General features: G+C 46.5%; 1 protein-coding gene across 2 annotated transcripts in view; it reads left to right on the top strand.

Moving 5' to 3' along the window:
• Positions 1-731: 731 nt before the first annotated feature.
• Positions 732-24849, top strand: part of LOC137359975 (putative leucine-rich repeat-containing protein DDB_G0290503) — a 36713-nt gene continuing 12595 nt past the window's right edge. The window contains exon 1 of one of the 2 annotated variants that reach the window (XM_068025565.1): positions 732-820. The gene's annotated coding sequence lies outside the window, so the exon portion shown is untranslated. The remainder of the gene's footprint in view (positions 821-24849) is intronic. The other variant, XM_068025566.1, reaches the window with a different exon arrangement.

The raw sequence follows: 24849 nt of genomic DNA, 5'->3' as shown, positions 1-24849 counted from the left end.
TCAATGGCATCACTGAGTTCTGATTTTGTTGGCTGTACGTCCAGCTCATCCATGACTGGCAGAGACTGGGCTGCATTGAGGGCAGTCTCAGTGACAACATTCTCCCTGGAATATTCCATAGAAAACCCAACTATTCATCCCCTATTGCCCTCCATATTGCCCTCAACATACTCCCAAGTTTGGCCCCCATATGCTGTGAGTTGAGATGTCGAAGAACGAGACTCTTATTGAGCAGAGCTGTGTGTCAGAAAGCAGATGGAAGTTATGCAGATGTTGTACCCCAGGGTAAGAATCATGAGGTTTCGACTGTGATCCAGAGTGAGGACCTGAAAGGGCAGTGAATTGTTTTGGGAGCTGAGTTTTACAAACAGATAGAGCTGAACGTAAGGAGCGATCGGCACAGAAACGTCCTCATGTGGGCATGGGCAGGATCAAGGACAGATTGCCAAAGTATGGAGCACGTAACGGTTCCTGACTTCAATCCAACCCTTGACAACAATAAATCACAGACAAGCAGAGGCTTTTTCTAAAATGTTTCCAGAGAAAACAGATTGAGCAAGACCAGATAAGAATAGGCAATAGATATTCCTTGCCAACAACACCCACATCCAATAAACAAACATAAAAGTTGCATCTATTCACTATTCCCACCCCCGACATTCCTCTCAGTAACACGTCACTCACCAAAGCACATAAATCTCAAATGTCAACGCAACAGGAAACCAGTTCAAAGGCTGATTGGAATCCATCTATACAGTCTGGGTGAGCAGCTCCAGATCATCATCAAAGTTTGAACACAAACTATAAACAGGTAAATTTGGTGAGTACCTATCTTTCCTGATCAGGAGGGTGTTCCTGGCCTGGTTTAATGAAATCTGATCATACTTCGCTCAGATACTGTGACAGTTTCCAATCCTCTCTGGCTGCACGTGTGGTGTCATGAATTGCAGGACAGTTTAAAAAGGGAGGAAGGGATAGGCTGAGTAATTACAGATCAGACAGCCGAATCTTGGACAATATTAACTATGAATAAATATTGGATAGGTTGGGGTTGGTTTCTTTGGAACAGAGGAGGCTGAGAGAAGATGAAATTGAGGTGTATAAAATTATGAGAGGTCCAGATAGAGTGGATAGGGAGGACCTATTTCTCTCAGTAGAGTGGTCAATAACCAGGGCATTGATTTAAAGTAATTGATAGAAAGATTAGAAAGGAGTTGAGGAGTAAATTTTTCACCCAGATAATGGTGGGGATCTGGAACTCACTTCCTGAAAGAGTGGTAAAGGCAGAAAACACTTGGATATGCACCTGAGGTTCTGTAACCTAAAAGGGCTAAAGCCCAAGAACTGAAAAGTGGGACTATACTGGATAGCTCTTTGGCCAGCATGAACACAATGAGCTGAATGGCCTCCTTCTTTGCTATAAATCGTTCCATGTTTCTCTCCTTATATGTTTGTACTCAGTGTCCTGATGAAGAGAGATTCCTTTTATAGGGAAATATGCCAGTGTTTGTACTCACTACCCCATATATCATGAAGGGGAAAGAACCCTATTTGTCTAAAAAATAAAGCCATCGAAAACTAGAGCTAAGAGGCAACATAAAACTAAAGAAAAAGCAGAAAAAATGCAAAAATAGCACAGATCCTGGAAAATGGGAAAGATACAAAGAATAGCAAAGGGTGACAGAGTTGATTGTAAGAGCTACAAAAAGGCAGCATGACAAAAAAACTTACAAGGGATATCAAAATCAATGTAAACACTTTGTACACATGCGCTAACTTGTATCTAACACATACATAGAAGCATAGAAACATAGAAAAATAGGGGCAGGAGCAGGCCATTTGGCCCTTCGAGCCTTCTCCACCATTCATTATGATCATGGCTGATCATCCAACTCAGTAACCTGTTCCCACTTTCTCCCCGTATCCCTTAATCCTTTTAACCCCACAAACTATATCTAACTCTTTCTTGAATATATTTAATGATTTGGCCTCAACTGCTTTCCGTGGTAGAGAATTCCACAGGTTCACCACTCTCTGGGTGAAGAAATCCCTCCTCATCTCAGTCCTAAATGGCTTACCCCTTATCCTTAGTCTGTGACCCCTGGTCCTGGACTCCCCCGCCCTCAGGAACATCCTTCCTGCATCTAGTCTGTCCAGTCCTATTAGAATTTTGTAGGTGTCTGAGATCCCCTCTCATTCTTCTAAACTCTAGTGAATACAAGCCTAATCGACCCAATCTCTCTTCATACGTCAGTTCTGCCATCCCAGGAATCAGTCTGGTGAACCTTCGCTGCACTCCCTCCATAGCAAGAACATCCTTCCTCAGATAAGGAGACCAAAACTGCACACAATACTCCAGATGTGGCCTCACCAAGGTCTTGTATAATTGCAGCAAGACATCCTTGCTCCTGTACTCGAATCCTCTCGCTATGAAGGTCAACATACCATTTGCCTTCTTAACTGCCTGCTGCACCTGCATGCTTACTTTCAGCGACTGGTGCACAAGGACACCCAGGTCTCGCTGCACCTCCCCCTTTCCCAATCTATCGCTGTTCAGATAATAATCTGCCTTTCTGTTTTTGCTACCAAAGGGATAACCTCACATTTATCCACATTATACTGCATCTGTCATGTACTTGCCCACTCACTCAACCTGTCCAAATCACCCTGCAGCCTCTCTGCATCCTCCTCACAACTCACACTCCCACCCAGCTTTGTGTCATCTGCAAACTTGGATATATTACATTTAATTCCCTCATCTTTATCATTAATATATATTGTGAATAGCTGGAGTCCTAGCACTGATCCCAGCGGTACCCCACTAGTCACTGCCTGCCACTCGGAAAAAGACCCGTTTATTCCTACTCTTTGTTTCCTGTCTGCCAATCAGTTCTCTATCCATGTCAGTACCTTACCCCAATCCCATGTGCTTTAATTTTTCACGTTAATCTCTTAGGTGGGACCTTATCGAAAGCCTTCTGAAAGTCCAAATACACCACATCCACTGGTTCTCCCTTATCTATTCTACCAGTTACATCCTCAGAAATTCCAGCAGATTTATCAAGCATAATTTCCCTTTCGTAAATCCATGTTGACTCTGTCTGATCCTGTCATTGTTTTCCAAGTGCTCTGCTATTACATCTTTTATACTGGACTCTAGCATTTTCCCCACTACTGATGTCAGGCTCTTCTTTCTTCTTTGGCCTCCTTATCTCGAGAGACAATGGGTAAGCGCCTGGAGGTGGTCAGTGGTGTGTGGAGCAGCGCCTGGAGTGGCTATAAAGACCAATTCTAGAGTGACAGACTCTTCCACAGGTGCTGCAGAGAAATTTGTTTGTCGGGGCTGTTACACAGTTGGCTCTCCCCTTGCACTTCTGTCTTTTTTCCTGCCAACTGCTAAGGCTAACCGTTCTATAATTCCTTGTTTTCTCTCTACCTCCTTTTTTTAACTAGTGGGGTTACATTAGCTACCCTCCAGTCCGTTGGAACTGTTCCAGAATCGATAGAATTTTGAAAAATGACCAGCAATGCATCTATTATTTCTAGGGCCACTTCCTTAAGTACTCTGGGATGTAGATTATCAGGCCCTGGGGATTTATCGGCCTTCAATCCCATCAATTTCCCCAACACCATTTGCCTACTAATACTGATTTCATACAGTTCCTCCTTCTCACGAGATCCTACATTCCCCAACATTTCTGGGAGGTAATTTGTGCCCTCCTTTGTGAAGACAGAATAAAGTATGTATTTAATTGGTCTGCCATTTCTTTGTTCCCCATTATAAATTCCCCCGTTTCTGAATGTAAGGGACCCACATTTGTCTTCACTAATCTTTTTCTCTTCACATATCTATAGAAGCTTTTACAGTCAGTTTTTATGTTCTCTGCAAGCTTACTCTCATAGTCTATTTACCCCTTCTTAATCAATCCCTTTATCTTCCTTTGCTGAATTCTAAACTGCTCCCAATCCTCAGGTTTGCTTCTTGTTCTGGCCATTTTATATTTCTCCTCCTTGGATCTAATACTATCCCTAATTTCTTTTGTAAGCCACGGTTGAGCCACCCTTCCTGTTTTATTTTTGTGCCAAACAGGAATGAACAATTGTTGTAATTCATCCATGCGCTCTTTAAATGCTAATTGCCTATCCACTGTCAACCTTTTAAGTAATGTTCCCCAATCTATCATAGCCAACTCGTGCCTCATACCTTCATAGTTTCCTTTATTTAGATTCAGGTCCTAGTCTCAGAATCAACTCTCTCACTCTCCATCTTAATGAAGATTTCTATCATGTTAGAATACCCAGAATAGATGCACCCATTACAGAGATTCACAAACTATTTAAACCCTTTAAATTGCAGAGAGATGTTGGAGGAGGTACATTTCATATAGTTTGGGATAAGCAGACTAGCAGATGTGAGAAAGATAGTGAATTTTTTCAGTGTGTTCAGGATAGTTTTTGTAATAATATGTCCCAGAATCAACTAGGAGCCTCAGGCCAGATTAGATTTAGTCATGATCCAGATTGAGTCAACAACCTAACAGTGTGTGCACATTGATCTAATCCTGATTATAATATGATCAAGTTTAATGTCGTGTTTGAAAGGGAGAAATGTGAAAGAGCAATGATTCTAGATTTAATAAATGTTGACTTTGATGCAATGAGACAATGACTGTTAATGGGGAAAGCGACAGAAGATCAATGGGATAAAAACAGAAAGTTCTGGAAATACTTAACAGGTCTGGCAACATCTGTGGAGAGAGAAGCAGAGTTAATGTTTCAGGTCAGTGACCCTTCTTCAGAACTGGCAGATATAAGAAATGTAAAAGATTTTAAGCCAGTAAAGCAGGGGTGGGGCAAGAGTTAACAAAAGAGAATATAAAAGGATGAGGTCACAGAATAGCTGATCAGTGGCAGGTGCTCAAAAAAGAATTTAATGTGCTACAGAACCAGTTTAAAGCCCTAAAGGGACAAGAGCTCTACTTGCCAAAAAAACAGCCATGAGAAACAAATGATGTAACGGACAACATAAAACGAAAAGGAAAAGTAGACAGAATGCAAAAAATATCACAGATCCTGGTGAATGGGAACGATACAAAAAGCAGCAAAGAGTGACAAAACATATAGAGATACAAAAAGCGAGTATGAAAAGAAACTTGCAAGGGAGACCAAAATCACCATCAACATTTTTTTACAATTATATTAGGAAAAAGGTGGTCGAACAAATGTGGGCCTCTTGACAACTGATAACAATGATATTGTCAATGAAAATAACAAATGGCAGACATGCTGAATAATTACTTTGTGTCAGTATTTACAGCATAGAGGAAAAGGCCAGCATGCCAGAGATCCCGAATCAAGAAACAGGGATTCACCAAAATTAACATAAGCTAAATGACAGTAAGGAAGAAAATAATGGCAGTACGAGTGACAAATTCCTGGGACCAGGTCGTTTCCACCCCAGGGAGTAAGTGGGAACATTGCAAATGCCCAAACTATAATATTCCAAAGTTCTCTTGATTTAGGAACCATTTTATTAGATTGCGAAAGTGCATGTCACTCTGCTGTTTAAGAAAGACAAGAAGGGAAAACCAGGAAATTACAGCCAGTTAGGCTAACAACTATTGTTGAGAAATTACTAGAGTTCATCATTAAAGATAGAGAGACTGAACACCTTGAAAGTTTTAGAGTCATAGAGTTACACAGCACAGAAACAGGCCCTTCGGCCCATTGTGTCTGTGCCGGCCATCAAGCACCTAACTATTCTAATCCCATTTTCCAGCACTTGGCCCGTAGCCTTGTATGCTATGGCATTTCAAGTGTTCATCTAAATACTTCTTAAATGTTGTGAGGGTTCCTGTCTCTAGCACCTCTTCAGGCAGTGTGTTCCAGATTCCAACCACCCACTGAGTGAAAATCTTTTTCCTCAAATCCCCTCCAAACCTCCTGCCCCTTACATTAAATCTATGCTCCCTGGTTATTGACCCCTCCGCTAAGGGAAAAAGTTTCTTCTTATCTAACCTATCAATGCTCCTCATAATTTTGTATACCTCAATCAGGTCCACCCTCAGCCTTCTCTGTTCTAAGGAAAACAGCCCTAGCCTTTTCAGTCTCTCTTCATAGCTGGAATGCTCCAGCCCAGGCAACATCCTGGTGAATTTCCTCTGCACCCTCTTCAGTACAATCATATCCTTCCTATAGTGTGGTGACCAGAACTGTACACAGTACTCCAGCTGTGGCCTAACTAGCGTTTTATACAGCTCCATCATAACCTCCCTGCTCTTATATTCTATGCCTGAGCTAATAAAGGCAAGTATCCCAAATGCCTTCCTAACCATCTTATCTACCTGTGCCCTTGCCTTCAGTGATCTATGGACAAGTACACTAAGGTCCCTCTGACCCTCTGTATTTCCTAGGGTCCTACCACCCATTGTGTATTCCCTTGCCTTGTTAATCCTCCCAAAATGCACCACCTCACACTTCTCAGGATTAAATTCTATTTGCCACTGCTCTGCCCATCTTACCAGACCATCTATATCATCCTGTAATCTAGGGCTTTCCTCCTCACTATTTACGACACCACCAATCATGTCATCTGCAAACATACTTATCATACCTCCTATATTCATGTCTAAATCATTAATGTACACTACAAACAGCAAGGGTCCCAGCACCGACCCCTGTGGTACACCACTGGTCACAGGCTTCCAATCGCAGAAACAACCCTCGATCATCACTCTCTGCCTCCTGCCACTTTTGGATTTTGGATCCAATTTGCCAAATTGCCCTGGATCCCATGGGCTCTTACCTTCTTAACCAATCTCCCATGCGGGACTGTAAACCGTGGCATGGAGTCAACTCCCCCTTGTCCCCTTTATTCCCGATACCCACTTGATCCTGGCCGTCACATGGGACTGAAGTCCTCTTAATTGAGGCTCAGGCTGGATGTTTGGGATATCAGGTTACAAGAGAGCCACCCTCCAGCTTAATCCACAGCTACAGTTAATGGCTTAGTACAAAGAGGAGGAAACTCAGTTTTTTTTAAACTATCAATTTACTTTATTCACGTTGTTGTCCAATGTAAGAATAAGGCTTATACACTTAGTTAGACAAAAGCATGCAACTCCAACTGAGTTATACAGTTAATAACAAAACTAGCTAGAATTCATAAGCACCCACTAGGTTCCTCTGACCTTTCCCTGACCGAGTCACAGAAAACTAAGGATAATACCCAAAAAAGGGTGAGTTAACGCTGGCCAGGCATTCCGTTCTCTCTCTCTCTTCTACGTCGTCACCGCGTTGCTCACGCAGGGTCTTCCACTTCCACGATGGTTGATCTCCAGAGTTTTCGCTGGCTCTATGCCCAAAAAGCTCTCTTCTTATCCTCCCTCTTATCTCTCCAAATTTGAGCTGTCTCTTTCCGGTTGGTTTAAGCCTGCTCACCTCGTTCACATCTTCTCTTAATTGCCCAGGCCCAAAGACCCCGGTATCACACCGTGTCCAAATAAGGCTGTTTTCCTGTGATCGATCCTTTGTCTTGTCTCATAAAGTAATTAGTTCAAACTGGTTTTTACCAGCACAGGCCAGTGTCCGAGCTCTAGGTTACTATAGGTCAAACAATCCCAGCAGTTTGTAACTGATTCTGTATTTCTTGCAGTCCCTGGCCAACAGGACATTATCAAAAGCTTTACTGAAATCCATGTAGACTACATCAACTGCTTTACCCTCATCTACACATCTAGTCACCTCTTCGAAAAATTCAATCAAGTTAGTTAGACACGATCTCCCCCTGACAAAGCCATACTAATTATCCCTGATTAATCCCTGTCTCTCCAAGTGGAGATTAATCCTGTCCCTCAGAATTTTTTCCAATAGTTTCCCAACCACTGATGTTAGACTCACTGGCCTGTAATTACCTGGTTTACCCCTACTACCCTTCTTGAATAATGGTATCACATTCACTGTCCTCCAGTCCTCTGGTACCTCTCCTGTGTCCAGAAAGGATTTGAAAATTTGTGTTAGAGCCCCTGCTATCTCCTCCCTTGCCTCTCATAGCCTGGGATACATCTCATCTGGGCCTGGGGATTTATCCACTTTTAAGCCCACTAAAACAGCTAATACTTCCTCCCTTTCAATGCTAATATGTTCAATTATATCACAATCCCCCACACTGATCTCTATACCTACATTGTACTTCTCCATAGTGAACACAGATGAAAAGTATTCATTTAAAACCTCACCTATATCCTCCAGTTCCACACACAGATTGCCACCTTGGTCCCTAATGGGCCCTACTCTTTCCCTACTTATCCTCTTGCCCTTAATATACTTATAAAATGCCTTAGGATTTTCCTTTACCTTGCCTGCCAGTGTTTTTTCATGTCCCCTCTTCACTCTCCTAATTACTTTTTTAAGTACCCCCCCTACATTTTCTCTACTCCTCCAAGGCCTCCGCTGTTTTCAGCACTCTGAATCTGCCATAAGCTGCCTTTTTTTCTTGATCCAATCCTCTGTATCCCAGAGTTTGCTGGACTTGTTGGTCCTACCCTTCACCTTACCGGGTACATGTTGGCTCTGAACCCTCACTATTTCCTCTTTGAATGACTCCCACTGGTCTGATGTAGACTTTCCTACAAGTAGCTGTTCCCAGTCCACTTTGGCCATATTCTGTTTTATCATATCGAAATCGGCCTTCCCCCAATTCAGTACCTTTATTTTCGGTCTGTCTTTGTCCTTTTCCATAACTACCTTAAATCTTACAGAGTAATGGTCACTATCCCTGAAATGCTCCCCCACTGACACTTCTACCACTTGTCCGGCTTCATTCCCTAGGATTAGGTCCAGTACTGCCCCTTCTCTTGTAGGACTTTCTACATACTGGCTCAAAAACCTCTCCTGTATGCATCTTAAGAATTCCGCCCCCTTTAGGCCTTTTGCACTTTTTTTTTCATTCATTCGGGGATGTGGGCGTCGCTGGCTAGGCCAGCATTTATTGCCCATCCCTAATTGCCCTTCAGAAGGTGGTGGTGAACTGCCTTCTTGAACCGCTGCAGTCATTTGGGGTAGGTATACCCACAGTGCTGTTCGGAAGGGAGTTCCAGGATTTTGACCCAGCGACAGTGAAGGAACGGCGATATAGTTCCAAGTCAGGATGGTCTGTGACTTGGAGGGGAACTTGCAGGTGGTGGTGTTCCCATGCATTTGCTGCCCTTGTCCTTCTGGTTGGTAGAGGTCGCGGGTTTGGAAGGTGCTGTCAAAGGAGCCTTGGTGCATTGCTGCAGTGCATCTTGTAGATGGTACACACTGCTGCCACTGTGCATCGGTGGTGGAGGGAGTGAATGTTTGTAGATGGGGTGCCAATCAAGTGGGCCGCTTTGTCCTGGATGGTGTTGAGCTTCTTGAGTGTTGTTGGAGCTGCACCCATCCAGGCAAGTGGAGAGTATTCCATCACACTCCTGACTTGTGCCTTGTAGATGGTGGACAGGCTTTGGGGAGTCAGGAGGTGAGTTACTCGCTGCAGAATTCCTAGCCTCTGACCTGCTTTTGTAGCCACGGTATTTATATGGCTACTCCAGTTCAGTTTCTGATCAATGGTAGCCCCTAGGATGTTGATGGTGGGAGATTCAGCGATGGTAATGCCGTTGAATGTCAAGGGGAGATGGTTAGATTCTCTCTTGTTAGAGATGGTCATTGCCTGGCACTTGTGTGGTGAAAATGTTACTTGCCACTTATCAGCCCAAGCCTGGATATTGTCCAGGTCTTGCTGCATTTCTACACAGACTGCTTCAGTATCTGAGGAGTCGTGAATGGTGCTGAACATTGTGCAATCATCAGTGAACATCCCCACTTCTGACCTTATGATTAAAGGAAAGTCATTGATGAAGCAGCTGAAGATGGTTGGGCCTAGGACACTACCCTGAGGAACCCCTACAGTGATGTCCTTTAGCTCAGATGATTGACCTCCAACAACCACAACCATCTTCCTTTGTGCTAGGTATGACTCCACCCAGCGGAGAGTTTTCCCACTGATTCCCATTGACTCCAGTTTTGCTAGGGCTCCTTGATGCCATACTCGGTCAAATGCTGCCTTGATGGCAAGGGGAGTCACTCTCACCTCACCTCTTGAGTTCAGCTCTTTTGTCCATGTTTGAACCAAGGCTGTAATGAGGTCAGGAGCTGAGTGGCCCTGGCGGTACCCAAACTGAGCATCATTGAGCAGGTTATTGCTAAGCAAGTGCTGCTTGATGTCACTGTTGATGACACCTTCCATCACTTTACTGATGATAGAGAGTAGGCTGATAGGGTGGTAATTGACCGGGTTGGACTTGCTTTTTGTGTACAGGACATACCTGGGCAATTTTCCACATTGCCGGGTAGATGCCAGTGCTGTAGCTGTACTGGAACAGCTTGGCTAGGGGCGCGGCAAGTTCTGGAGCACAGGCCTTCAGTACTATTGCCGGAATATTGTCAGGGCCTATAGCTTTTGCAGTATCCAGTGCTATAATAAAAACAAAAAATGCTGGAACCACTCAGCAGGTCTGGCAGCATCTGTGGAAAGAGAAGCAGCGTTAACGTTTCGAGTCAGTGACCCTTCATCGGAACCGATGAAGGGTCACTGACCTGAAATGTTAACTCTGCTTCTCTTTCCACAGATGCTGCCAGACCTGCTGAGTGGTTCCAGCATTTCTTGTTTTTATTTCAGATTTCCAGAATCCGCAGTATTTTGCTTTTATTGCAGTATCCAGTGCCTTCAGTCGTTTCTTGATATCACGCGGAGTGAATCGAATTGGCTGAAGTCTGGCATCTGTGATGCTGGGGACTTTAGGAGGAGGCCGAGATGGATCATCAACTTGGCACTTCTGGCTGAAGATTGTTGCAAATGCATCAGCCTTATTTTTCGCACTGATGTGCTGGGCTCCCCCATCATTGAAGATGGGGATACTTGTGGAGCCACCTCCTCCAGTTAGTTGTTTAATCGTCCACCACCATTCACGGCTGGATGTGGCAGGACTGCAGAGCTTAGATCTGATCCGTTGGTTATGGGATCACTTAGCTCTGTCTATTGCATGCTGCTTACGCAGTTTGGCACGCAGATAGTCCTGTGTTGTAGCTTCACCAGGTTGACACCTCATTTTGAGGTATGCCTGGTGTTGCTCCTGGCATGCCCTCCTGCACTCTTCATTGAACCAGGGTTGGTCTCCTGGCTTGATGGTAATGGTAGAGTGGGAGATCTGCCGGGCCATGAGGTTACAGATTGTGGTTGAGTACAATTCTGCTGCTGCTGATGGCCTACAGCACCTCATGGATGCCCAGTTTTGCAATGCTAGATCTGTTCAAAATCTATCCCATTTAGCACAGTGGTAGTGCCACACAACACGATGGATGGTATCCTCAATGTGAAGGCAGGACTTCGTCTCCACAAGGACTGTGCGGTGGTCACTCCTACCAACACAGTCATGGACAGAAGCATCTGCGACAAGCAGATTGGTGAGGACGAGGTCAAGTATGTTTTTCCCTCATGTTGGTTCCCTCACCACCTGCCGCAGACCCAGTCTAGCAGCAATGTCCTTTAGGACATGACCAGCTCGGTCAGTATTGGTGCTACCGAGCCACTCTTGGTGATGGACATTGAAGTCCCCACCCAGAGTACATTTTGTGCCCTTGCCACCCTCAGTGCTTCCTCCAAGTGGTGTTCAACATGGAGGAGTACTGAGTCATCAGCTGAGGGAGGGCGGTAGATGGTAATCAGCAGGAGGTTTCCTTGTCCATGTTTGACCTGATGCCATGAGACTTCATAGGGTCCGGAGTCGATGTTGAGGACTCCCAGGGCAACTCCCTCCCTACTGTATACCACTGTGCCACCACCTCTGGTGGGTCTGTCCTGCCAGTGGGACAGGACATACCCGGGGATGGTGATGGCAGTGTCTGGGACATTGTCTGTCAGGTATTATTCCGTGAGTATGACTATGTCAGGCTGTTGCTTGACTAGTCTGTGGGACAGCTCTTCCAACTTTGGCACAAACCCCCAGATGTTAGTAAGGAGGACTTTGCAGGGTCGAAAGGGCTGGGTTTGCCGTTGTTGTTTCTGGTGCCTAGGTCGATGCCGGGTGGTCCGTCCGGTTTCATTCCTTTTTATTGACTTCGTGGCGGTTAGATATAACTGAGTGGCTTGCTAGGCCATTTCAGAGGGCATGTAAGAGTTAACCACATTGCTGTGGGTCTGGAGTCACATGTAGGCCAGACCAGGTAAGGACAGCAGATTTCCTTCCCTAAAGGACATTCGTGAACCAGATGGGTTTTTACAACAATCGACAATGGTTTCATGGCCATCATTAGACTAGCTTTTAATTCCAGATTTATTAATTAAATTCAAATTCCACCTTCTGCTGTGGTGGGATTCCAACCCATGTCTCCAGAGCAATACCCTGGGTCTCTGGGTTACTAGTCCAGTGATAATACCACTACGCTACTGCCTACCCTAAGACTATCTCAGTTAATATTGGGGAAGTTGAAATCCCCTACTATTATTACCCTATTATTTTTACACCTCTCTGAGATTTGCCTACATATCTGCTCTTCTATCTCTCCCTGACTGTTTGGAGGTCTGTAGTACACTCCCAGCCGGGTGATTGTCCCCTTTTTGTTTTTAATTTCTACCCATATGGCCTCATTTGAGGAATCTTCTAAGATATTATCCCTCCTTACTGCAGTAAGTGGATCCTTGATCAACAGTGCAATGTTACCTCCTGTTTTACACCCTCCCCTTCATGTCTGAAGATTCTATACCCTGGAATATTGAGCTGCCAGTCCTGCCCCTCCCTCAACCATGTCTCTGTGATAGCAATAATATCATAATCCCATGTGTTAATTAATGCCCTCAATTCATCTGCCTTACTAGTAAGACTCCTTGCATTAAAATAGATGCAATCCAGCCTTGTATTTTTCACTTGTGCCTTAACAGGTCTATATTTGCTCTGCCTTCCAGACTGACTCAGTTTCTCTTCTATATTTGACTGTGTACCACCCCTTACTGTACCTTCACTCTGTATCCCATCCCCTTGACAAATTAGTTTAAACCCCCCACAGCAGCACTTGCAAACCTCCCAGCAAGGGCGCTGGTCCCATTCTGGTTCAGGTGCAACCCGTCCAACTTGTACAGGTCCCACCTTTTCCAGAAACAGTCCCAGTGATCCAGGAAACTAAAGCTCTCCCTCCTGCAACATCTGCTCTATCCTCCTATTTCTAAACTCACTAGCACATGGCACTGGGAGTAATCCAGAGATTACAACCTTAGAGGTCCTGCTTTTTAATCTGCTACCTAGCTCCCTAAATTCTTGTTGTAGGACCTCATCCCTCTTTCTACCTATGTCGTTGGTACCAATGTGAACCACGACCTCTGACTGTTCACCCTCCCCCTTCAGAATGTCCTGCAGCTGCTCCGAGACATCCTTGATCCTAGCACCAGGAAGGCAACATACCATCCTGGAGTCACGTTTGCGGCCACAGAAACACCTATCTGTGTCCCTTACGATAGAATCCCCTAACACTATAGCTCTCCCACTTTTTTTCCTCCCCTCTTGTGCAGCTGAGCCACCTGTGGCGCCACAGACTTGGCTCTTGCTGCATTCCCCTGAGAAGCTATCTCCCACAACAGTATCCAAAGTGAAAAATCTATTAGAGAGGGAGATGGACCCAGGGGACTCCTGCACTACCTGCTTAGTTCTTCTACTCTGCCTGGCAGTCACCCATTCCCTTTCTGTCTGAGCAGTCTTTACCTGTGGTGTGACCCCCTCCCTGTACGTGCTATCCACGATGATCTCAGCTTCACGGATGCTCCACAGTGTCCCCAGATCTGCTCCAGATCCGAAACGCACATTTTGAGTAGCTGCAGCTGGAGACACTTCCTGCACACGTGTTCTCCCTGGACACTGGAAGTGTCCCTGACTTCCCACATTACACAGGAGGAGCATTCCACACTGCCGAGCTGCCCTGCCATGACTTACCCTTAATTTAATTTATCCCCTTAAATTACCCAAAAATTAGATTATCTACACACGGGACCTTGATTCCCTAAAAAAACCACTACCTACTATATTAAAAAAAAACTGAAACCTTTCCCTTTACTTCAGTTACTTACCCAGCTATTTAGAGTTATTCCCTAACAGCAGTTACTCACCAACCAATCACCTTGTAGCTTTCCTGAGCCGTCACTATTGGCTTTTTTTTCCAAAAACTCCGGCGTGCTTGAAGAGGTCCGATTGTTCTCACACAGTTCCAACTGCTCTCACACAGGTCCGACAGCTCTCACACAGATCCGACAGCTCTCACACAGGTCCGACTGTTCTCACACAGGTCCGACAGCTCTCACACAGGTCCGACAGCTCTCACACAGATCCGACAGCTCTCACACAGGTCCGACTGTTCTCACACAGGTCCGACAGCTCTCACACAGATCCGACTGCTCTCACACAGATCCGACTGCTCTCACACAGATCCGACAGCTCTCACACAGATCCGACAGCTCTCACACAGGTCCGACTGCTCTCACACAGATCCGACAGCTCTCACACAGATCCGACAGCTCTCACACAGGTCCGACTGCTCTCACACAGGTCCGACAGCTCTCACACAGGTCCGACTGCTCTCACACAGGTCCGACTGCTCTCACACAGATCCAACTGCTCTCACACAGGTCCGACTGCTCTCACACAGGTCCGACAGCTCTCCGCTCCTGAAGGTAAGTGAAGGCCCCGAGCCGCGTGCTGAGTTTATCTGCTCCCAGTTCTCGGCGTTTCCACACAGCTGATCAGACACAGTCAGCATAGATTAGTAAAGAACTGTCATGCCAGATGATTCTGATTGAAGAGGTGACTGAGGTAGTGGACAGGGGAATGTCTATGGATGTTATTTATATGAACTTCAAGAATGCATTTGATAAAATCCCTCATAAGAGACTGTTAGCTAAATTTGAAGCTCATGGAATTGAAAGCAAATTATTGACCTGGTTTGGAAATTGGCTGAGTGACAGGAGACAGAGAGTAGGGATGATGGGCAGGTACTCTAATTGACGGGATGTGACTATTGGTGTCCCACATGGATCTGTGTTGAGGCCTCAACTATTCACTGTATTTATTAATGACTCAGATGATGAGGTAGAAACCCACATATCCAAATTTGCCAATGACACAAAATAAGTGGCATTGTAAGCACTGTAGACGGAAGTGTAAAATGGCAAAGAGATATTGATATATTAAGTAAATGGACAAAGCTGTGACAAATGGATTTCAATGTAGACAAATGTGAGGTCATCCATTTTGGACCTAGAAAGGATAGAACACAGTACTTTCTAAATGGTGAAAAGCTAGAAACAGTGGCGATCCAAAGAGACTCGGAGGTCCAGGTACATAGATTATTAAAATGTCAGGAACAGGTACATAAAATAATCAAAAAGGCTAATGGAATGCTGGTCTTAATATCTAGAGGATTAGAATACAAGGGGGTAGAAGTCATGCTTCAATTATACAAAGCCCTGGTTAGACCACACCTGGAGTTACTGTGAGCAGTTCTGAGCACCACACCTTAGCAAGGAAATATTGGCCTTGGAGGGAGTACAGTGTAGATTTACCAGAATGATACCCGGACTCCAAGGGTTAATTATGAGGAGACATTCCACAATTTCGGGTTGTATTCTCTGGAATTTAGCTTAAGGGCTGACAATGAAAGTTTTCAAGATATTAAAGTGGTTGGGGAGCCTCGGACTCGGAGGCATTGACTAAGAATTAGAGCCAGAGCTTTCATGGGTGAAATTAGGAAACTCTTCTTCATGGAAAGGGTGGTCAAAGTTTGGAACTCTGTTCTGCACAAGGTAATTGATGCTGGATCAATTATTAATTTTAAATCTGACACTGGTAGATCTTAGTTCACGAAAGTTATCAAAGGAGATGGAGCAAAGGTGGGTAAATGGAGTTAGGCCACAGATCAGCCATGATCTCAATGAATTACAGAACAGGCTCGAGGGGCTGAATGGCCTACTCCTGTTCCTATGTCTCTAAAAGATTTATTTGTACTGAGTGTAGATGAGTGTAGTCAGTGCCCCTCTGATGCTCAAGTTTAACTCCTATTATATATTATAATACATGATGGGTACGGTAGCATAGTGGTCATGTTACTGGACTGTAATCCAATGTTTGGACTGATCTGGAGATACGAGTTCAAATCCCACCTGGCAGTTAAATTCAGTTAATTAAATAAATTTAGAATAAAAAGCTAGCATGAATAACATGACCATGAAACTACTGGATGGCTGTAAAAATCCACCTGGTTCACCAATATCCTCCAGGAGAAGAAATTTGCTGTCCTTTCCTGGTCTGGCCTACATGTGACCCCAGACCCACAGCAATGTGGTTGACTCTTAAATGCCCTCTGAAATGGCCTAGCAAGATACTCTGTTGTACCAAACTACTACAGAAAGGTCGAATAAGCGTAAAACTGGATGGACCACCCTAGGCATTGACCTAGGCACTGGAAACAACAAAGGCACAGCCTGCAAAGCCTTCCGTACTAACATCTGGAGATTTGTGCCAAAATTGGGAGATCTATCCCACAGACTGGTCAAGCAATGTCCCAGACCCCTCCATCACCATCCCTGGGTATGGTCTGCCCAGCAGTGGAACAGACCCATCAGAGGTGGCGGCATGCTGGTATACAGTTGTGAGGGAGTTGCCCTGGGAGTCCTCAACACTGACTCTGGACCCCATGAAGTCTTATGACATCAGGTCAAACATGGGCAAGGAAACCTTCTGCTGATTACCATATACTGCCACCTCTCAGATGATGAGTTAGTACTCCTCCATGTTGAACCCCACATGGATGAAGCACTGAGGATGCTTCTATACAGGGCGGTGGGGGGGGGAGGGGTGGTGGGGGGGTGTGTGGCCGGGGTGCAGGAGGAAGGTTGGGAAAGCAAGGGCACAGAATGTTGGGGGACTTAATTGTCCATCACCAAAGATGGCTTGGTAGCACCACTACTGACCAAGCTGGCTGAATCCTGAAGGGCACAGCTGCCAGACTGGGCTTGTAGCAGGAGCTGAGGGAAACAACAAAAGGGAAAAGCCTGCTTGACCTCACCCTCATCAATATACTTGCCGTAGATGTATCTGCCCAGGACTGTATTGGTAGGTGTGACCACCGCACTGTCCTTGTGGAGACAAAGTCCTGATTTCACATTGAGGATACCATCCATTGTGGCTGTACGGCACTACCACTGTGCTAAATGGGATAGATTTCAGATCTAGCAGCTCAAAACTGGGCATCCATGAGGCACTGTGGGCCATCAGCAGCAGCAGAACTGTACTCAACCACAATCTGTAACCTCATGGCCCGGCATATCCCCCACTCTACCATTACCATCAAGCCAGGAGACCAATCCTGGTTCAATAAGGAGTGCAGGAGGGCATGCCAGGAGCAACACCAGGCATACCTCAAAATGAGGTGTTAACCTGGTGAAGCTACAACACAGGACTACTTGCATAGAGTCATATAGAGCACAGAAGAAGGCCATTCGGCTCATTGAGTCCATGCTGGCTCTCCATGGAGCTGTGCAGTCAGTCCCATTACCCCACTTAATTCCCATAGCTCTGCAAGTCTATTTCTCCCAAGTGCCCATGCAACTTTCTCTTGGTCATTGATCTTCTCCGCATCCAACAGCCTTGTGGGCAGTGAGTTCCAGGTCATTATGACCCACTGCGTAAAAAAGTGCTTCCTTATATTCCCCCTGTATCTTTTGTCCAAAACAGGAAGCAGCATGCAATAGACAGAGCTAAGGGATCCCACAACAAACAGTTTAGAGCATCTAGTCGTGAAGGGTGGTGGACAATTAAACAACTATCCAGAGGAGGTGGCTCCACAAACATCCCCATCCACAATGATGATCGAGCCCAGCACATCAGTGCAAAAAACAAGGCTGAAGCATTTGCAACCGTAGTGCAGAGTGGATGATCCATCTCGGCCTCCTCCTGAGGTCCCCAGCATCACAGGTGTCAGTCTTCAGCCAATCCGATTCACTCCACATGATATCAAGAAATAGTTGAAGGCATTGGATACTGCTAAGGCTAAGGGCCCTGACAACATTCCAATTGTAGGACTGAAGGATAGTGTCCAGAACTAGCTGGGCCCATAGCCTAGATGTTCCAGTACAGATACAACACTAACATCTGGGAAGAGTGATGCTTCCTCGTGGGTTTTCAGCCAGGGCCAAGTCCATAACATCAAAGTGGCTCAACTATACAGGACGGGAGGCGGGGTGGGGGTAGTGGGGGTGCAGGGTGCAGGAGGAAAGTTGGAAAAGCAACAGTGATCGGAGATTCTATTGTTAGGGGAATGGACAGGCACTGCTACAGCTACAGACATGATTCCAGGATGGTATGTTGCCTTCCTGGTGCCAGGGTCAAGTGCAGCACTGAGGGGGAGGGTGAACAGCCAACAGTCCTGATTCATATCAGTATTAATGACATAGGTAGAAAGAGGGATGAGGTCCTGCAGGCAGAGTTTAGGGAGCTAGGTAAGAAATTAACAAGCAGGACCTCAAAGGTAATGATCTCTCAGTACCTCAGTATCTCTCAATTACTCCCAGTACCACATGCAGGTGAGTATAGAAATAGGAGGATAAAGCAGATGAATGTGTGGTTGGAGAGATGGTGCAGGAGGGAGTGCTTGAGATTCCTGGGATCGGTTTAGGGGAAGATGGGACTTGTACAGGCCAGACAGGTTGCACCTGAACAGAGCTGGGACTAATTTCCTTGCAGAGTGATTTGCTAGTGCAATTGGGGAGGGTTTAAATTAACTTGGCAGAGGCGCAGGAACCCAAGAGGTAAGATTATAGAGAAAAAACAAGGTGCATAAAGATAGATAACATTAGAATAAGAAATAGCAAGGTATTAGGTGGGGTCAGAATAAGAAGGAACACACACAGGGCAGCACAGTGGCGCAGTAGTAGGGTGGCACAGAGGCACAGTGATGGGGTGGTACAGTGGCGCAGTGGTTAGCACTGCAGCCTCACAGCTCGAGTGACCCAGGTTCAGTTCTGGGTACTGCCTCTGTGGAGTTTGCAAGTTCTCCCTGTGACTGTGTGGGTTTCTGCCGGGTGTTCCAGTTTCCTCCCACAGCCTTGCAGGTTGGTAGGTAAATTAGCCATGGTAAATAGTGTAGGTAGGTGTTAGGAGAATGGTGGGGGTGTGGTAAGGAATATGGGATTAATGTAGGATTAGTATAAATGGGTGGTTGTTGGTCAGCACAGACCCGTTGGGCCAAAGGTCCTGTTTCAGTGCTGTATTTCTCTATGACAATAAAGTCTAAATTAGGTTTACTATGCATGGAGTGTGGTAAATAAGGTTGGTGAACTGCAAGCACAGATAGCTATGGGGAAATATGATGTCATGGCAATACTGGAAACCTTGCTCAAAAAAAAGGCTAGATGGGTATAAATATTCCTGGATACAAGATGTTCAGGAAAGATAGGGGAGGAAAGAAAGGAGGAGGGGTGGCAGTATTGATATTGATTAAGGAGAATATCATAGCACTGGAGAAAGAGGATGGCCGGAATTCTACAGAGAGCGGACGGGAGCCGGACGTAAATGTCAGTGACGAACCCACATCCGCCCAGCCTGGGGATCCATCCCGTATTTTACGGATCCCCAGGCTTTAATTGGCCCGAGACGGGACTTCCACCCACTTGAGGGAAGAGGTCCCGCCTCAGTGAGCTGCTGGCCAATCAGCAGGCCGGCTGCCCTTAGTCTCAGCAGCACCACTGGGAGCGGTGGCCACTGCTGGGACTGCAGCCCAGCCGATGTCATGGACCTGAGAGAGTGGGTAAGTTTGGGTTGCCTCACCAGGGGGATCAGTCGTGCCCTGGTGAGGCTAGGGTGGTCGTTTGGGGGGGAGGGGGCCGTCTTGGATCCTGGGGGAAGGTTGGGAGGTGGGGGTGGCCCTCAATCGGGCCTGACTGCCATGCCCCCACCTCGGAGCGCTGAAAGGCCAGCAGCCATCGCTGGGTGGCCTTTCACATCCCCAGCACACCCACTTGCCATGGGTAAAATATCCATGGAGGCGGGCGAGGACTCTTAAGTGGCCACCCACACGCCACCATCCAACCCGCTGGGGCAGCATAAAATTCGGGCCGATGTCCTGCAGGTGGCAAGAACAGAATCTATTTAGTTAGAGCTAAGAAAAAATAAAGGCACCATCACATTGCTGGGTGTGTTCTACAGATAGAAAGTGAGAAAGATATATAGAGAGAGGGGAGATTGTGGCATAGGGGTAATGTTGCTGCACTAGTACTCCAGAGGCCCAGGCCAATGCCCTGGGAAATGGGTTCAAATCCTACCACAGCAGCTGGGAGAATTAAAATTCAATTAATTAATAAGTTCAATTAATGAATAAAAAATCTAGAATTGAAAGCTAGTCTCAGTAACAGTGCCATGAACCTATCATCGATTGTCGTAAAAGTGCCAGGCAATGACAATATCAAACAAAAGAGAATCGAACCATCTCCCCTTGACATTCAATGGCATTACCATCACTGAATCCCCCACCATCAACATCCTGGGGTTTACCATTGGCCTGAAAATTAACTGGACCAGCCACACAAATACCACAGCTACAAGAGCAGGTCAGAGGCTAGGAATTCTGCAGCGAGTAACTCACCTCCTGACTCCCCAAAGCCTGTCCACCATCTACAAGGCACAAGTCAGGAGTGTGATGGAATACTCTCCACTTGCCTGGATGGGTGCAGCTCCAACAACACTCAAGAAGCTCAACACCATCCAGGACAAAGCAGCCCGCTTGATTGGCACCCCATCGACAAACATTCACTCCCTCCACCAATGACGCACAGTGGCAGCAGTGTGTACCATCTACAAGATGCACTGCAGCAACTCACCAAGGCTCCTTTGACAGCACCTTCCAAACCAATGACCTTTACCACCTATAAGGACAAGGGCAGCAGACGATGTGAACACCACCACCTGCAAGTTCCCATCCAAGTCACACACCATCCTGACTTGGAACTATATCACCGTTCCTTCACTGTCACTGGGTCAAAATCCTGGAACTCCCTTCCGAACAGCACTGTGGGTGTACCTACCCAACAAGGACTGCAGCAGTTCAAGCAGGCAGCTCACCACCACCTTCTCAAGGGCAATTAGGGATGTGCAATAAATGCTGGCTTGGCCAGTGACACATACATTCCACAAACGAGAATCTGCGATTTGAGCAGAGAGTGTGAAGGGAGATTTTACAGAGGTGTTCAATCTTGAAGTGTTTTAATAGAGTAAATAAGGAATAATAGTTTCCACTGGCAGAAGGCCAATAGCCAAAGAACACACGTGCAAGGTGATTGTCAAAAAAAGCAGAGGTGGTCTGAGGTCTGGAAGGTTTACACGATGAGTTGTTGTGATCTGGAATGCGCTGTCTAAAAGGGCAGTGCAAGCAGATTCAATAGTAACTGTCAAAAGAGAATCATATACATTTTTGAAAAGGAAAAGTTTGAAGGGCGATGAGGACAGAGCAGGGAAGTGGAACTAATTGGAGAACTCTTTCAAAGAGCAAGCACAGACACGAAAGACTGAATGGCCTCCTGCACTGTGTCATTCTATGATTCTATGAGGTCAGCACAGTAGGGCTGAAATGTGTTCTTTGTGTTCACAGAATCTCAGAACTGTTGCAGCGCAAAAGGAGGCTATTCGTCCCATCGTGTCTGTACCGGCTCTCCAAATCAGCACTCCGCGTAGTGCCATTCCCCCGCCTTCTCACCGTAACCATGCACATTCCTCCTTTTCAGTAACAGTCTAATTCACTTTTGAATGCTTCAATTGAACCTGCCTCCACCACACTCTCAGACAGTGCATTCCAGATCCTAAACACTCACTGAACCTGCCTCCACCACACTCTCAGACAGTGCATTCCAGATCCTAAACACTCACTGAACCTGCCTCCACCACACTCTCAGGCAGAGCATTCCAGATCCTAAACACTCACTGAACCTGCCTCCACCACACTCTCAGACAGTGCATTCCAGATCCTAAACACTCACTGAACCTGCCTCCACCACACTCTCAGACAGTGCGTTCCAGATCCTAAACACTCACTGAACCTGCCTCCACCACACTCTCAGGCAGAGCATTCCAGATCCTAAACACTCACTGAACCTGCCTCCACCGCACTCTCAGACAGTGCATTCCAGATCCTAAACAATCACTGAACCTGCCTCCACCGCACTCTCAAACAGTGCATTCCAGATCCTAAACACTCACTGAACCTGCCTCCACCACACTCTCAGACAGTGTGTTCCAGATCCTAAACACTCACTGAACCTGCCTCCACCGCACTCTCAGACAGTGCATTCCAGATCCTAAACACACACTGAACTTGCCTCCACTGCACTCTCAGACAGTGCATTCCAGATCCGAAACACTCACTGAATCTGCCTCCACTGCACTCTCAGACAGTGCATTCCAGATCCTAAACACTCACTGAACCTGCCTCGACCGCACTCTCAGACAGTGCATTCCAGATCCTAAACACTCACTGACCTGCCTCCACTGCACTCTCAGACAGTGCATTCCAGATCCGAAACACTCACTGAACCTGCCTCCACCACACTCTCAGACAGTGCATTCCAGATCCTAAACACTCACTGAACCTACCTCCACTGCACTCTCAGACAGTGCATTCCAGATCCTAAACACTCACTGAACCTGCCTCCACCGTGCTCTCAGACAGTGCATTCCAGATCCTAAACACACACTGAACCTGCCTCCACCACACTCTCAGACAGTGCATTCCAGATCCTAAACACACACTGAACCTGCCTCCACTGCACTCTCAGACAGTGCATTCCAGATCCTAAACACTCACTGAACCTGCCTCCACCGCACTCTCAGACAGTGCATTCCAGATCCTAAACACTCACTGAACCTGCCTCCACCGCACTCTCAGACAGTGCATTCCAGATCCGAAACACTCACTGAACCTGCCTCCACCACACTCTCAGACAGTGCATTCCAGATCCTAAACACTCACTGAACCTACCTCCACTGCACTCTCAGACAGTGCATTCCAGATCCTAAACACTCACTGAACCTGCCTCCACCGTGCTCTCAGACAGTGCATTCCAGATCCTAAACACTCACTGAACCTGCCTCCACTGCACTCTCAGACAGTGCATTCCAGATCCTAAACACTCACTGAACCTGCCTCCACCACAATCTCAGGCAGTGCATTCCAGATCCTAAACACTCACTGAACGTGCCTCCACCACACTCTCAGACAGTGCATTTCAGATCCTAAACACCCGCTGAACCTGCCTCCATCATACTCTCAGACAGTGCATTCCAGATCCTAAACACTCGCAGAACCTGCCTCCACCACACTCTCAGACAGTGCATTCCAGATCCTAAACACTCACTGAACCTGCCTCCACCACACTCTCAGACAGTGCATTCCAGATCCTAAACACTCGCTGAACCTGCCTCCACCACACTCTCAGACAGTGCATTCCAGATCCTAAACACTCACTGAACCTGCCTCCACCACACTCTCAGACAGTGCATTCCAGATCCTAAACACCCGCTGAACCTGCCTCCATCACACTCTCAGACAGTGCATTCCAGATCCGAAACACTCACTGAACCTGCCTCCACCACACTCTCAGACAGTGCATTCCAGATCCTAAACACTCACTGAACCTGCCTCCACCACACTCTCAGACAGTGCATTCCAGATCCTAAACACACACTGAACCTGCCTCCACCACACTCTCAGACAGTGCGTTCCAGATCCTAAACACTCACTGAACCTGCCTCGACCACACTCTCAGACAGTGCATTCCAGATCCTAAACACTCACTGAACCTGCCTCCACCACACTCTCAGACAGTGCATTCCAGATCCTAAACACTCACTGAACCTGCCTCCACCACACTCTCAGACAGTGCCTTCCAGATCCTAAACACTCACTGAAACTGCCTCCACCACACTCTCAGACAGTGCATTCCAGATCCTAAACACACACTGAACCTGCCTCCACCACACTCTCAGACAGAGCATTCCAGATCCTAAACACTCACTGAACCTGCCTCCACCGCACTCTCAGACAGTGCATTCCAGATCCTAAACACACACTGAACCTGCCTCCACCACACTCTCAGACAGAGCATTCCAGATCCTAAACACTCACTGAACCTGCCTCCACCACACTCTCAGACAGTGCATTCCAGATCCTAAACACTCACTGAACCTGCCTCCACCACACTCTCAGACAGTGCATTCCAGATCCTAAACACTCACTGAACCTGCCTCCACCACACTCTCAGACAGAGCATTCCAGATCCTAAACACTCACTGAACCTGCCTCCACCGCACTCTCAGACAGTGCATTCCAGATCCTAAACACTCACTGAACCTGCCTCCACCACACTCTCAGACAGTGCATTCCAGATCCTAAACACTCACTGAACCTGCCTCCACCACACTCTCAGACAGTGCATTCCAGATCCTAAACACTCACTGAACCTGCCTCCACCACACTCTCAGACAGTGCATTCCAGATCCTAAACACTCACTGAACCTGCCTCCACCACACTCTCAGGCATTGCATTCCAGATCCTAAACACTCACTGAACCTGCCTCCACCACACTCTCAGGCAGAGCATTCCAGATCCTAAACACTCACTGAACCTGCCTCCACCACACTCTCAGAGAGTGCATTCCAGATCCTAAACACTCACTGAACCTGCCTCCACTGCACTCTCAGACAGTGCATTCCAGATCCTAAACACTCACTGAATCTGCCTCCACT

Source organism: Heterodontus francisci, unplaced genomic scaffold, assembly GCF_036365525.1.
Source record: "Heterodontus francisci isolate sHetFra1 unplaced genomic scaffold, sHetFra1.hap1 HAP1_SCAFFOLD_410, whole genome shotgun sequence".
In the NCBI taxonomy this organism is placed as follows: Eukaryota; Metazoa; Chordata; class Chondrichthyes; order Heterodontiformes; family Heterodontidae; genus Heterodontus; species Heterodontus francisci.
The sequence above is the reverse complement of the archived record's forward strand: the minus strand, read 5'-3'. Positions and strand labels throughout refer to the sequence as shown.